Here is a 16,178-nt window from a genome sequence, read left to right on the forward strand (position 1 = left end):
GTCTCTTTTTTTATTGCGTGTGTTAACCAAAAATGGTATTTACTTGACGATATAAGCATAACATGAGCTTTCATTAAAAAAAAAAAAAAAAAAATCAACGTGGTTTTTTAAAGAAAAGAATGGACTTTACATGTAAATTTCCAAAAACTATTCTTTTTTGTTGTTTTAAATTAGAATATTTTCTTTATTGATCTTTTATTTTCAATTTGTGATATATAAAACTTTGGTACATAAATTAATTATTAAAATTTTAATAGACATTTCAAAATGGGGGGGGGGTGAAAAAAAACCATTAGTCTAAAATATTATATTGTGTTTATTAGAAACAGCATAAAATTTCACATTGACCCTGAAAATATCGTAACAATTGAACCAATAGAAAAATTTTGATAGATTTTTAAAGTTTAAAAATTGAAAAATATTTAACTCGTAAAATTCAATTGATTTCATTACGTAAAAAAAAAAAAATGGCTGCATGAAGGCACGCCGGCATTTTATAAACACTGTTTTTTTTTTAAATAAATAATATTTCCATTATTTTTTTAAACAACTTTAATAGTTTATTTTGGAAGTATATTCCACACAGAAAATAAACCCACTTTAAAAAGAGAAATTACGAGTTTTTTAATATTTTATTCGCAGTTTTGTTAGAGGTGTCAAAAATTCCTCCAAATTTCTGATACACCTAGTGATGCACACGGTTAGGACATTGAAAAGGCTGCTGCAAAGAAGGTGGGCTCCCTCTACTGTGCTAGAAAATTACTCACACCAGAAAGTATCTGGTATCTTTACAAAGCCACTATTTGCCAATAGCCTGGAGTATTGTTGCCACATCTGGGCTGGTACAGCTACCACTAGTCTCTTCCTCTTAAACAAGATCCAGAAAAGAGATTCCAATGTAACTGGTCCCACATCATCAACCAAGTTCCAACCCCTGTCCCATCACCACAGTGTTGCATCCCTGTGCCTGTTTTACAAGTATTTTAATAGAATTTGCTTTATTTGAATTTGTACCTCATCAACATACATACGACCAACAAACCCGTTTAGCAGCAAAATCCTACCCCCTTCACTATAAGTCCCTAGATGATGGAAAACCTGGCGGACGTTGAGAATCTGAGCCTTACCTTCCTTATAAATTCTACAATTTTCACTTGTTAATATCATCCAATAGAGACTTATGTATCAGATAATTTTTAAGAAAGTACATTTTAAAATCATTTTTTATGACTTTTCACGGCTTGTTCAGTTTTCTATTATAACGTTGTAGTAAATTAAACACGAACTTAAGGTCCATTTTTTTTTTACTCTAAAATAACCGGACGTAACTCAGCGTTCACTCGGAACGTGTTTCTTTTATTAAATTGTTAGTGAACGCTGAGTTACGTCCGGTTATTTTAGAGTAAAAAAAATAAAAAATGATTTTTAAAAAGTATTTTTTTTTTAATTATCTGATACATAAGTCTCTACTGGATGATAGTAACAAGAAAAAAAGTGAAAATTATGGAATTTTTAAGGTAAGGCTTAAGGCTCAGAATCCCAACGTCCGCCGAAAACCTTTTACTCTAAAAGTTTCTTCCATCAAACTGTTAAACTTTGAAATTTCTTTCCTACTTTGTGCATCCTTGACTGTACTAACATGCAGAAGTTTAAATGTAATGTAAACCAACATCTTGCCCATCTCTTTACATAGTTCCTTATAAACATGGCCCCAAATATAGTATTCCCTTATGCCCAAGTGACAATATGTCTTGTTAGGTGTGAAAAAGAGTAAAAAAAAAAAAAAATTCCTCATCCCCAAACTCGTAATCGTAACCAAAATAATTAAAAAGGGGAGTAACTATGTTCTCCTTAATTTATAACTAGATCATTAGCTACCCACATGCAGCTTTCTATACGAATTATTTTTTAGTAGAATCTAGTGATGTAAAGAGAAATATCAGACGAAATCTAAAATTTGAATAGACGAAAATTTAACAGCAAATATATTCAAATTAATCGTGGTAGCAGGTGAAAAATGGTTATGGTAAATATAGGGATACAACAGAACACCGACCACTCTAATTTAGTTTTTAGGGGGTAATCGAGGTCGCTGACAACGAATCTGATAATCAAACCCGAGCGCGCGATAACAAATGACGACTGTTGAATGTGCCTTTACGTAGCAAACTGTCTTTTCACATGGGGTACGAATCTTTTGTGGAGCGTTTAAACTTATAGGAAAAAGAAGAAAAGAAGCATTCCAAGTAGTGGGGGTGGGGAGTAATGTCGGATTTTTTTTTTTTTTTTTTTTCATTGGCGGACAATTTAAAATTCGAAGAAAAAATTGTCTAAAACAATTTTTAAAAAATACATTACAGTACTTTTTTTTTGGGGGGGGGGTGATTTTTTTTGTTACGTAGTTTTTAATGCGGTTTCCAAGCATAAGCACCAAACATTTTTGTTTTTCGTTTTTTTTTTGTTTTTTTTTGCGGGAGAGGGATTCAATTACAGAACTTGTGTGGCTTAACAGGTGCTTCTGCAGTTTAATTAACCGTTTTTTCCGTAAGTAACGCGCCGACAGTTACCGATTAGAATACATTTTAACAATGAGTTAAAAATAAAAGAAACGGGGTTGTATTACTGTCTGTACACCGATTCGAAAAAGTTGTCAAAAGACAAATATATAACAAAGATATATTATCAAAGGCAAGATAAGTTACTTTTCTACAAAACTGGTTACATTTTTTGTGTTTTTATTCAATGTAACATGTTTATTTAGCTCGAAAAACATGCAGTGTTTACCGATGTATTGGAAAATTCAAAATGGCGGCCGACACTCTCTTTAACATGGTAAGTTTGGGAAAAGGTGTTATAAATAATAAACTAGACAAATTACTATTACAAAAACACCGAATATATGTCAACTGATATCACGGTAACATATATTGAGCGAATTTCTAACAGTATTTTGTCTAGTTTATTATTTATAACATCTTTTCATGAACTTACCGTGTTAAAGAGAGAGAGTCGGGCGCCATTTTGAATTTTCCAATACATCGGTAAACACTGTATGCTTTTCGAGCTGAATAAACATGTTACATTGAATAAAAACATGAAAAATATATCCAGTTAGGTAGAAAAGTAACTTATTGCCTTTGATAACATTTATTTGTTATATATTTGGGGTTTTTTTTGAGAACTTTTTTAAATCTATGTGTACAGTAATACAAACCCAAAGAAACTATACAAAATAGTTAAAACCCCACCGAATATATGTCAGCCTATGTCACACCATCACAGTAACATATATTGGGCGAGTTTTTAACAGTATTTTGTATATATTTTTTTAGTTTTAACTCATTTTCCCAAACTTACCATGTTCAGCAGAAAGTCCGGCGCCATTTTAAATTTTCCAACACCAGTAAACACTGTTTTTTGAGCTGAATAAACATGTTACCGTAAATAAAAACACTAAAAACATATCCAGTTAGGTAGAAAAGTAATTTATCTTGCCTTTGATAACATTTGTTATATATTTGCTTTTTGACAACTTTTTCGAATCTATGTGTAAACCAACTCGATGAATTTTCGTAAATTTTAGATATATTATTATTTTCGATACGACAATTAAGCGCATAATATTGTTTTTGCTTTCTTAAAACGATATATTTTTAAAAAGTCGATTCATCGACCAAATATTTAAAAAGCACCAAAATTTTTTAATGCGTACAGAGAATTTTTAGTGACTCCGCCTGATTAAGCGCGCGCGCACACGCACACACACACACACACTACTTGATCAATTTACGTGTATTTTTTTTTTGTTTAAATTATGTTCTTGTACCAAAAATAAATCGCATAGGAGTTATAATGCCGAAATAAATAATTTATGTGGCGAAGTAGGAATTTGCCATTATTCCGAAGAATTAAAAATCAATAAGCGTTTTCAGAAGAGCAAAAGGTGGTATTTTAATTTTACTTATATCATTTATAATGTTAAGTTGACTTTTCTTTCCTGGAAGTGTCATCTATCACGCCATATCTGATTGGCCAGGCATCATCATCAGCAACTTTAAAAAAAAGGAAGAGGAAAAAATAGAAGAAAAAACAAAAAAAGTAAAGAAAAAAAACCGATACATAGCTCAATTGTATTATAGGTACTACTGAAATATCGGTTTTTGTCCAGAATTCGCCCTATATTAAGAAAATAAAAATAGAAAATAAAGAAAAATAAGTATCATTCAAGTACTCATGACGAAAAACAAAATTATATTCCAAAAATCATATAACTTAAGTAGCTTTAAAGAAAATTATTTTTAAGTGATTGATTAATTGTAATTTGTAGGCATTAAAACAAATCTCGCAAGTTTGAATTACTGTTGCGTTATCTCGCTTTATTTTCTGACTTCGTTTTTAAAATGGCGGGTAAGACAGTCTCTCTTCGGTTACTCATAAAATTTGATTTTCGTTTCTTAAAATAAAACTACTTGATCAATTTATGATTTTTAGAGTATGATTTTTTCGTTCCGTCACGGGTACATACATCATGGAGATTTTTCTTTTTTTTAATATAGATGCCATTTTTCTTCACCTTCGTCGCTGTGTTAATTTTTAATTAGTTTCGTTGACGGCACAGAGCAAGTACAATTTTATCCTTATTTCACCCTAAATTATTTCAGAGACAATTCTACCAAAACAGACAAGAAAATAAATGGTAATATGTGTATGTTGCTTTTTGAATATCTAGGGATTATTGCAACTTGCTAAATGTCCAGTTTCCGTTAATTTTTATTTTTATTTATTTATTTTTTTTTTTTTGGAGGATAAAATTTGAGTTATCTCCCTTAATCTTTTTTGTTCGCGTTTAGCTGTAACGTAATTGTTTTTAACGTCGAATATTATTTTTGACTAAGTTTAGCTTTAAAGGTTCATAAAAAAAAATCCCCCCAAAACTCGCAAATAAAATGGAAGTGAAAACATAAGAGACCGAAAAACAGGAGATTTTTATTATTATTATTTTTTTTTTCTTCGCATTAGGGTTAGTGGTGGCGACGGCGTACCCACTAACCCTAATGCGAAAAAAAAAATATAAATAAATAAAAATCCACTGGTACGGTTAAGGGACAACGTGTGTGTGTGTGTGTGTGTGTGTGTGTGTGTGTATTTAACTAAGATCTTGACATGAGTATCAACAGAGAATAATATATTATTCAGATTACTGTTCTTATGTTGAGTATTATTTTTTTTCACAACGTTTTGGCAACTGATCTCGGTGTGGTAGTGGACATCAGTATCACTCTAAAATCTCGACCCTTTGAAGTTGAAGAGCAATTGCTTAAAACGATAAGGTTAAACTGGGATGTTATCACAGAGATGCTCCATGGAGAAATATCTTTTCTCTTCCTGCAGAAAAGTGTGCAAATTAAACCACTGAATGGTTCAAAGCAACAATTGAAGCACATGTTCCCATACGGAAATTTTATAGCAAACCTCATTCTCCCCAATGGTTTACTACAGCTGCCATTGCTCAAAGGCAGCGTGCATACCACAGATTTATCCGACATGTCCAGTACAAACAGACAAAACTGTATAGAAGCTAAGTAATTGCAAAAAAGAAATAGCGACAGCTAAGAGAGAATATACTGAAACCACCAGAAAACGCATTGAAGCACAGAAATTAAGAACTTGTGATTTCTGGAAAATGTACTAAATAATGGGCAATCAACAATTCCCTCATTATCCAACAATCATGGCAACTAAGAAAGAAGGCTAACTATGCTTGCCCGTCGGTTTGCCTCAATCTCTACTTTGGACCTAGCAAACAACTCCCCAACCCCGACAGATTTTATTTGGATACAAACCACAGTAGATGATCTGAAAATCACCCCTTCTCAAGTACATGATATAAAAAAAACTTAGGCAACTCGAAAGCATGTGGACCTGATCTTATTCTGGCTGTATTATTTCAAATGCTCTGCTAAGGTTGCTCCAGTTCTCTCTAAACTTTTCAACAAATATCTTAACAAATCTTGCTTTCCTGACCTCTGTAAAATTGCTTTTGTGGTACCAGTTTACAAGAATTCTGGCAAATAGAACTGATCCACTAAATTATGGCTCCATTAGCCTCCTCCGTCTTTTCATCAAAATATTTGAGCCCATAATTAAACAAGCTCTAGTTCGCTACCTTACAGTTGCTAAACTTCTGTCTGACCTACATGATGAATTTAGGTAAGCCCGTTCTACTGCAGATATCCTACCTGTAATCTCTGAACGTATATAGCATGCATGGATAAGGCAGGGGAAGTTAGGGTAGTAGTCCTAGATATATCTAAGGCTTTTGACAGGGTATGGCATGATGCTCTTATGAAAATCAAATCATATGGTATTACTGGACGAATACTTAACATAATTAAATCCTTTTTAAATAAGAGAAGAATCCAGATTGTACTCGATGGTTGTACATCTAAATATGATATAAATACAGGTGTACTTCAGGGGTTGATCCTTGCATCTTTATTATTCCTGATATTCATAAATGACCCCCCTGATAAAATTGTCTCTGAAATGGGTATATTTGCTGATGACACCATGCTCTATAACAGGCACAAGGGGAAAACGAATGAACACATATCCAAGGCAATGGTGGAAACCCTAGAGGAAGACCTCCAGTCTGTAGTGGAATGGGGACAAAAATAGATGGTAAGATTCAATGCTGCGAAGACTAAGCTTGTTTCCTTCAATAATTACAAGAAACCTTCTCAACCACTGATAGCTATGGCTAATGATACAGTACTTCATTCAAACTCCTCGGCTTAATGTTCACATGGAATATGAGCTGGAACAGATACAGCAAGAGCATTGCCGGAGCTACTGCGGGGAAGGTAAACTCTCTACCATGCTAGAAGTTGCTTACACCTGAGAGTATCCTGTACCTCTACAAGGAGACCATTCGTCCATGTATGGAGTATTGTCACATTTGGGCTGGTACATCTGCTACTTGTCTCACTCCTCAATAGGGTTTAAGAGAGAGTTGCCAACCTAATAGGTCCCAAACTATCAGCTAGACTTCAACCTCTGTCACATCAATGAAATGTTACATTGCTCTGTTTTACAAGTATTTTAATGTTGGGTGCTCTGATGAACTACAAGCCCTTGTGCCCTCTCAATGTAAATACCTCTGACTAACTCGACAAGCAGCTAAATCCCACCCCTACACAGAGATCCCCAGTAGCTAGAAAGCCTTCTACTCTGATAAATTCTTCCTTGGAACTGCTAGACTTTGGAATTTCCTTCCAGGTTCCTGCTTCCCTGACATACAGAAATCCAAATGTAACATAAACAGACATCTTGCTGTTCAACTCCCTACATAGTATCCCTGCAATTTACATCTCAGATAGTAGCTCCCTACATCAAAGTTTAGGGTGAAAATGCAAAAAAAAATTTTGTTTTTGTAAATCATCAAGTGTATCTTGTCAACTTGAGAATCCTTCTGTCAAACTCAAGAATCTGTACAAAAACTTTGGACAGAATTTTTTTTTTTTTAATCCATGGGGGATGCATGCTTTCGTTCCATAACTGGGTAAAAGTTTTAAGTAATTTGCAATTGTATTCTGAGTATCACCTAGGACCAGATGTAACCGTTACTGGCCTGGCATTCTCCTGAATAATGTTGCTATTTCACTTGCTGCATCGTTCAGCTTTGCTTTCTTACTAAATACTAACAATTATCACTGCAGTGCCATTTATTTCCTGAACATTGCCAAGTAACTAATTCTTACGTTTAACTTCTGTCATTGGTCTTTGACAAACAGGGCATTTGGGAGGTAATCTGACGACTTTGAAGAAAGACTTTTGTGTCAGTGGCATGCTGAGCAAGTCCAATAATCAATATGGCATTAAATTCTCGTTTAACTGCAGAAAAATGGTGTGCATGTAAAAGATGTACTTACAGAAACTGAAAATGTTACCCAGTTATCTACTCGATCCTGGATTGAGTCTTTAAAAATAATTGTTTAAGTCGAGAAGGATTTTTTCTTAATCGACTGAGGAAAAACAAAGTGCACCAGAAACGCCAAAGAAACTTGTCGACTATAAATTACAGCTTTTAATATATTTTTATTTTTTGTTCTTCAGCCCAAACAAGACATATTGCCACTGTGATAGGGGCCAAATTTATAGGCTGCAACTCGAGATGGAAGCTAGGCAGCAATTATTATTTTTTTTTTTTTTTTAATCGCAATCGCTCCAGACAAGACATGAAGCTGCTTGATATAAGGAGCTAAAATGAACGAAAGATTGACGTTTTTTCAAGGCTGAAGCTACATGTAAGAGGACAACAGCCAAAAAACATTTTTATTATTTTTGTTATTTGTTTTTTGATTGTTAAAACATGGTTTTTAGTAGTTTTATAAAATAGTACCGAAAGCCATTTCACTATAAATAATTTACATGACTAAAATGGCAACAGATTAGTTTTCAGACCAAGAATTGATTTTATTCAACACTAGCATGGGGGGGGGGGATTTTGCCGGTCGTAAAATATGCTTAAATATACTTTAATTCATGTAGATTTTGTATTACTATAGAGCCAATTCTCTATTGAATATGCATTATTCATCCATCCAAACAAAGATTTTACTTATTATAATCCATCCTTGGTGTATGATTACTATTTCCTGTTAATTTCAGTGTTATTATGTGACCAGTAGTTTAAGAGTTTTATTGGTTAAATATTTTCAGACACACACAGACATACATTTGTTTTATTTATATAGATTTTGGCGAATAACTAGTGGAATAAACAACATATTCCAATTCTATATCACGTTTGAACAAGATCCTTTACTTTATATGGCTGACCAGAAATTAGAAAGTTAAATTTGTTTTTTTTTCTAATTATTTCAGTCTGTTCTTTTTTTCCTGATGTAACAGTGCTGCTAACACTATTAGCAGCAGTCAGTGTGCAATGTGATGTTACTGCAGAGGAAAAGAAGGTGGGGAAAAAAAAAGAAAAAGAAAGCACACCACCGGGCGAGGATTGGAGAAAAAATTTTAAAAATTGCGTGTCGCGAAGATGAACGTTTGGTCTGTGGTTGCAAGAGACTAAAGTACATGGCAGATGACATAAACTACGAGACTTTCAAAACGAGATGCAATGCATTATTTTGGAAGCACCATAAAGAAATGCTTTTCATTTCAACTGAAAAAGCTGAGTGGATTTTTTCCTTTATGGTTTTCTTTGTGACCATCTCAGATACAACGTGTGGGTCCAAGTGTTAAAATGTAACAACACTATTGAAGAATAACTACAATATTACAATGGTCTCCAAGGTAATAATCGTTTGGCGTGGTTTATCGTCCTTTGATTGGACTTTAGCTGTATCTTTCAGCAAGGTTCAAAGGAAGCCATCTAATGTATATTTCTGGTTCGGGTTTTGGGTTGAACATGGAATGGAAAATTATTGTAGTAACGCTCAACAATGTTGAATAAGTTGGAGAAGATAATGAAGGCTACAAATTCATATCTTAATGATATCCTGGTGGATGAATCAGTTATGCAGACTGAAAATGTGATGTGCCGCCTTAATAAACCAACTGATAGCAAAACCTTTGGAATCACTAGACTATCGACAAGTGATACTCAGGCTCAAGGTTATGGAACTCATCCTGTTCACTGTTTTCCTTCTACTTTAAAAAAACTAAGGTCAATAGGCATCTCTCGTCTTTGCAATAATCATTTTTCATTCTTGTTAGCTCCTTACATCAAGTGGCTTCATACCTTGTCTGAAGCAATTTCCATAAAAAAAAAAAAAAAAAAAAAAAAAAAAAATTAAAGAAACACTATCAATTTTCCTACTGATATGATAGGAGATCTTGGCCTTCAGGCCAAGAACGCCTGCTCTTAGGGAAAAGTTTCAGTTCCTCTGAATATCAAATAGATAATGTCAGCCAGGAAAAAAAGTTAAGAATGGAAGATGCTGCTCACAAGGAACAACAGCCGACCTTAGGAAACAGCATTTTTTCCCCCTTTTGTAAGAAACATCGCTCATGGGAAGTGAAGACTAAGTGTGTTGTAGATTTAAAGATGGAATTTATCTAGTTTCATTTACAAACGTTACCAAGGATTGCAGATCAAGTGAGGTAGAGAAATAGATACGAAAAGGAATCAGCTGCATCTTGTCTAAAATTGAAATTGTCCGAAAAATAATGGCTATTTCAGGAAGTCTGTTTTGAAATTGGATTTTATCATAGGATTTTTATTATATTTCAGGTAAACATCAACATGAATATTGATTTATATGTGCTCTTTAATAATTTCTTACTTTTTTCTTTCAGAAAACGTTTTATGAGCGAATGAGCCCATAATTTGGAATATGAGAAAAGACTTACAATTACTTTTCCTGCATGAGTTTAAGCTTGGCAACAATGCTTCTCAAACAACTGCAAATATCAATAGGGCATGGGGAGAAGGCATCACAAGTGATAGAACAGTACGAAGGTGGTTTCAGAAATTTTGTAGTGGTGATGAGAGCCTTAAAGATGAAGAAGGTAGAGGACGGCCATCTAATCTTGACAATGAAAATTTGAGAGCCATTGTTGAGCAAAACCCACGGCAAAGTGTCAGGGAAATGTCTCGGGAACTTGGTGTCAGCAGTTCAACAGTGTCGGGCCATCTGAAGCAAATTGGCAAGGCGAAAAAGCTCGACAAATGGGTCCCACATGAGCTCAATGAAAATCAACAAGCTCGACGTTTTGAAGTGTGTTCGATGCTCTTTTTGCGAAACATTAATGATCTATTTCTTGACCGAATAGTCACCTGTGACGAAAAGTGGATCCTTTATGATAATCGGAAACAATCAGGTCAATGGCTTGATTGTGATAAACCACCCAAACATTTTCCAAAGCCAAGTTTCACCAACAGAAGATTATGCTGACTGTTTGGTGGTGTGCAATTGGTGTTATTACTTACAGCTTTCTGGATGCTAATCAGAACATCACGGCAGCGGTTTACTGCAATCAACTCGAAGAAATGCATCATCATTTACAAAAATTGAGACCTGCATCAGTGAATAGGCGTGGTCCAATCCTGATCCACTATAATGCGCGGCCTCATGTTGCGAGAATGACACTGCAGAAACTCACAGACTTGGGATACGAAACTTTACCACATCCTCCTTATTCTCCAGATCTTTCACCCACAGACTACTATTTTTTCAAGCATTTAGCCGCTTTTTTAAGCAACAAAACTTTCAGATCTAATGCAGAGGTTGAATCTTTTTTCAAAGATTTCTTAGCATCTAAGCCAAAGAATTTTTATCAATGAGACATAAATGATCTTGTTGATAGATGGCAAAAATGCATGGCTGTTCAAGGATCATACTTTGACTAATTTCAATGTCTAGTGTCACATTTGATTAATAAATCCTTTTTCTCTAAAATTGGCCATTATTTTCCGGACAACCTAATAAGATTGGTGAACATTTACGTTTATTTTTAACTAGCAGTTCCGCCCGGCTTTGCTCAAGCCCTATGTACTGTTCATAACTTTATGTGCATATATGTATATATTAAAAAGTGTGAATATGTACGGTAACTACTTTCTATATAATCGGCTTCCTTAACTACCATAGAGAAAAATTGGTAGAGACTGCAGACGTCAATTTTTTTTTTTTTTTTTTTTTTTTTTTTTTAAACTTTGACCCCTTAACATTTGTTTTGGGCTCAAATTAAATTAAAATATTTGACCCATGTCCAAGTAACCTATATCTAAAATTTCAAGTGTTTAGACCCAAAATTGGCTGGCAGAGGAGTTTGGTAGAGTTCTCAAAAGTCAAATTATTGAACTTTGACCCCTTAACAGACAAATTTCAGGCCAAAATCTGATTAAAAAGATTTTCCCAAATCTCAATACCACTTTGTCAATTTTTGGTCTACAGACTCGAAATTTGACACAAGTTATTTGGTAGGGAAGTGTACACACACGCACAATTTTCACTTTTATAGATATATAGATTTACTTTAATTGACACACCATTGTTGAGGTGCCAAGATGCCGGAAAGCCTTCTACTGTAAGTTTCTTCCCTTGAAAAGCTAAACTTTGGAATTTCTTCAGATTCCTGCTTCCCAGACTGTACTGACATGCAATGTTTAAATGTAATGTGAACAGACATCCCGCTGCTCAACTCCCTTGTTAGGCACGATCCCAAATAGTAGCCTTTATGTTCCAAGTGGCAATATGCCTCGTTGGCAGATTTGCCGTTTAGTTGTACAAATATTCTCAAACCAAGTAATCACTAAAAAGGACACTTAAAGGTTGACACCGGTATCTAGCGGAAGCGTTTTTCTTTTAAACATGTTTCAAAACTTTAAATGGGTAAAACATAATCACATAATGAAAATGTGATCGATCATCATGTTATTAAAATTTAATTTAAATTAACCATGTTATTTAACAATGCAAAAAGATATTGTGAAACTTTAATTTATCAAAATATTTAAAAATAGCGTAGTACCAAAAATGCATAAGCACCAAATTTTGGTTTAATTTTACAGTAGATATTGTTCTTGGATGCATACGATGACAGATGGTACAACACTATTTTTATATAGTTTTTTTTTCCAGTGTAAATTCAAGTTTCACGATACAATTAAAAAAAAAAAAAAAAAAAAAGGTGGAAGCACAGATTAGTTACAAAACACCCTTACCTCCTCACTAAGAATAGTTTTAAAAATAATGTTATCATTTCAGCCTGGCACCAAAAATACATAAATACCCAAAATTTCATTTTTATTGGTCAATGTTTTTAATTTTAAATTATAAAATAAATTATATTTAATCATTTTAAAACTTCATCTTGCATTATTTTTTTAATTTGTTAAACAACGTTGTTAATTTTAATTAAATTTAATCACATGATTACATTTTAAAGTTTGTGAAACATGAAAAAAAGCTTCTGTTAGATACTAGTGTCAACGTTTAAGTGTCCCTTTTAGTGATTACCTGGTTTGAGGATATTTGTACAATTAAACGGCAAATCTGCCGCCTCGTTTAGGGTAAAAAAATACATTTCCTTGACAGAGTACCAAATCAATTTCACAATCTAGTGGGGAGGTTGATCTTTTTTTTTTTGCCAGTCTTTTCTCACAAGATGCTGCAAATCTACTATAGCATGATTACCACACAACGTGCTTAATAGAGCTCCGATGAGGTTCCTTTTTGAAAAAAAGTTTATAGCAAGAACTTTTCTATCACAACTGCAAAGAATTATCCTTTCTTGCTATGTGTACTTAACATCAAATGAAATTTCCAAAGTTTCTTACCAATATCTTCCCTTCTGTGGAAAACATTACCATGGGACTGCTTCTCTGCAGGCTATAACAGGAATGTTTTCAAATCCATATCCAATACACAAATACTCATCTTAAATTGTCCTCAAAAGAAAATTTTGTTCAGCCTATTCAGTTTTCAATCCTCTCATAAAATTTGTCATCATCCAACTGTCGATCTATCCATCTCATTACCTTTTCCTCGAGCGACTTTTAACTTCGATAAGTGATGACTCATTATATGACACGAAAGTAGAGGGATGTTAACACTTGGGATTGTATGGCATGGAGAGCAAGCGCAAGATATTATCAGAGTTTGAGACCCCCTTTTTTTTAAAGAGCCCCCCCCCCCAAGAAAGACATGGCCATTTGGACGTAAGGGGCTGCTATTTGGGATCAAATATAGAGGTACTATGTAAAGAGTTAAGCAGCATGATGTCTGTTCACATTACACTTGAACTTCTACATGCTAGCACAGTCAGGGAAGCAGGAAGGGAATTCCAAAGTCTAGCAGTTGGAGGGGAAAAAGACTATTAGAGTAAAACGCATTCTAGCATCCAGAGATCAGTGTAGGGGTGGGATTTTGCTGCTTGTCAGATTAGTCGAAGGTATTTATGTTGAGGAGATACAAGTGCTTTGAGTTTGGAACACATTTCATTAAAATACTCTTAAAACAGCCACAGGAATGCAACATTTCACCAATGGTTGGAGTTTGGTCGATAGTACGCAACCTATTAGGTTGGAAACTCTTTTGGAGAGGCTCGTGATAAATGCATCAGCCCAGAAGTGGCAATAGTACTCCATGCATGGGCAAATGGTGGCTTTGTAGAGATATAGGATACTCTCAGGTGCAAGTAATTTTCTAGCATGGTTAAGAGAGCCCATCTTTGCAGCAACCTCGGCAATGTTCTTAATGTATTTGTTCTGATTCATGTTGCCTGTGAATATTAAGCCAAGAAGTTTGAAAAGCTTTCAGGTAGTGGATTATTAGTGTGACGACAACGGTCATAGAAACAAGCGTCCAAGGGTGGTATGTGCATATTGTAAAAAGTCATTAACACTCGAACTCGAAACCCAACTGACAAAAAGGTGACATATGCAAATTAAGACATAGTTGAATTTGAGCATATAAAAGACCGATATTTCTTTCATTGGCGAAAGATTTTTTGTTGACTTGGAGTTGTTTGAATGTACGGTTAATTTGCATGTCAATCAGAAGAAAGATGGGTTTTCTATGAATGTCGAAACAGGAAAAGAAAAAGAATTGATTTTTGTGTGCCGAGAAAATTGCAAGCTGGAAAAAAAACTTTAGTTTTTTTACATGAACATTTAACGGTATTCGGCAATTAAAAGGAAAACTTTAATAAGCTATTTTGCCGTTAAATATAAAGTTGATGCAGCTGAGAGGAAAGATGGTTTTACAGAAAATTGGATTAAAAAAAAAAATCGTCTGTATTTTAAATTAATGCTTAAAAAACAAAAAAAAAAAAACAAAGGCCTCATCACTTATCAAGGCTCAAAGGACACTCGAGGATAAGGATTAATAAATGTCAGTTGCGACAACGGTGTGATGATCATTAATGTTGAAAATTGGATTTGATTATTTCAGAGGACGGTTCAGTAAGAACTACTTTCCAACAGACTTGAAAACAACCATATTATATTCTAAGGAAGAAACTTGGTTCATGGAGTTTTCGGACATTGGCCACTAGATTTCAAGGCCAGTTTTATATCTTGTTGAGGCAAGAGAGGATGCTCTGAGCAGCTCCTCTTTTTCAAGACTTCAACATGATGCTAGCTACAGGGGTTGTTCCTGATGATTGGAGAGTGGTTACGATATCCATAATCTTTAAAAAAAGGCAACAAAGATCTGCTCAACTATAGACCAGCTAAGTCTAATCTACAAAATCATGGAGACGTTGCTAAAACGGGTAATCACATCAACTTCATCCATTTCAATCTCTCAGCATGGTTTTATGACAAAACGCTCCTCTCCTACGAATCTCCTGGATAGAGAAGAGTCGTGACAAGGATAATGGATGACATGGGTGACATGAAACACGAACTTTGCTAAGGTGTTTGTTCGTGCTTTCCTCTTATTCAGCAATGCCGGATGCCATTGGTGCTAATGTGCTGCTGTCAAGCTGGTGGCCTGCCACAAGAAGATTGGTCTTCAGTTAAGTTTTCAGCATGCGTTGGAGTCGCCATTTACTTTCGGCAGATATTGAGGAGACTGGAGACCTTTGGATGCTGGTTGATTCCGCCTTCAAGTTACTGCATTTAGGCAGCAAACAAAGCAAGGAGTACCCTTTTTCTCATCAAGTGTTCCTTTCCCAACCTCACTCTGGAGTGTATATATCGCTCGTCTGACCTGACTTGGAGTATGGCATCCAGGTGTCACCATATCTGGTTCGTGACATTCAGCAACTGGAGCGAGTGAAGAAGTTAGCGAACCGGTCAGTGTAAAGTTTTTGTAACTTTCTTTACAAGACCTGTTGCAGTGGCTGAACCTTTTTCACTGGAGCGTCTAAGACCGAGAGGTTACCTAATTTTGGCCCATAACCTCCTTCATGGCCATTATGACCTCTCCCCTCGGGATCTTCTCTTCACTCCAGCACCCAAACGTGGACGGGAAAACAAAACCTGAAGCTGTTTCATCGGAGATTTCAACTAAACTGACAAAAAGCCGCATTTTTCATCCATATATCAGAATAGGTTACTGCTCGAGATTGTCACGGCACTAACAACAGATCAGTTCAAGATAAAGTTGCTGGTTAACTGTATTTCCGACTGCCTAAATTCACAACACCCCTTCCTTTATTTCCGCGCCCTTCGTAACCGCAATGAAACCGGTTTTAACATGCCTGAT

General features: G+C 34.8%; 1 protein-coding gene across 1 annotated transcript in view; it reads right to left on the bottom strand.

The window, feature by feature from the left end:
• The window catches only part of LOC145277500 (uncharacterized protein C8orf76 homolog), an 83,000-nt gene extending 79,480 nt beyond the window's left edge, over nt 1-3,520 (bottom strand). The window contains exon 1 of the mRNA XM_080128893.1: nt 3,358-3,520. The gene's annotated coding sequence lies outside the window, so the exon portion shown is untranslated. The remainder of the gene's footprint in view (nt 1-3,357) is intronic.
• Between the last annotated feature and the right edge of the window lie 12,658 nt (nt 3,521-16,178).

Source organism: Euprymna scolopes, chromosome 6, assembly GCF_053919585.1.
Source record: "Euprymna scolopes isolate OS-2025 chromosome 6, ASM5391958v1, whole genome shotgun sequence".
NCBI classification, from domain to species: domain Eukaryota; kingdom Metazoa; phylum Mollusca; class Cephalopoda; order Sepiida; family Sepiolidae; genus Euprymna; species Euprymna scolopes.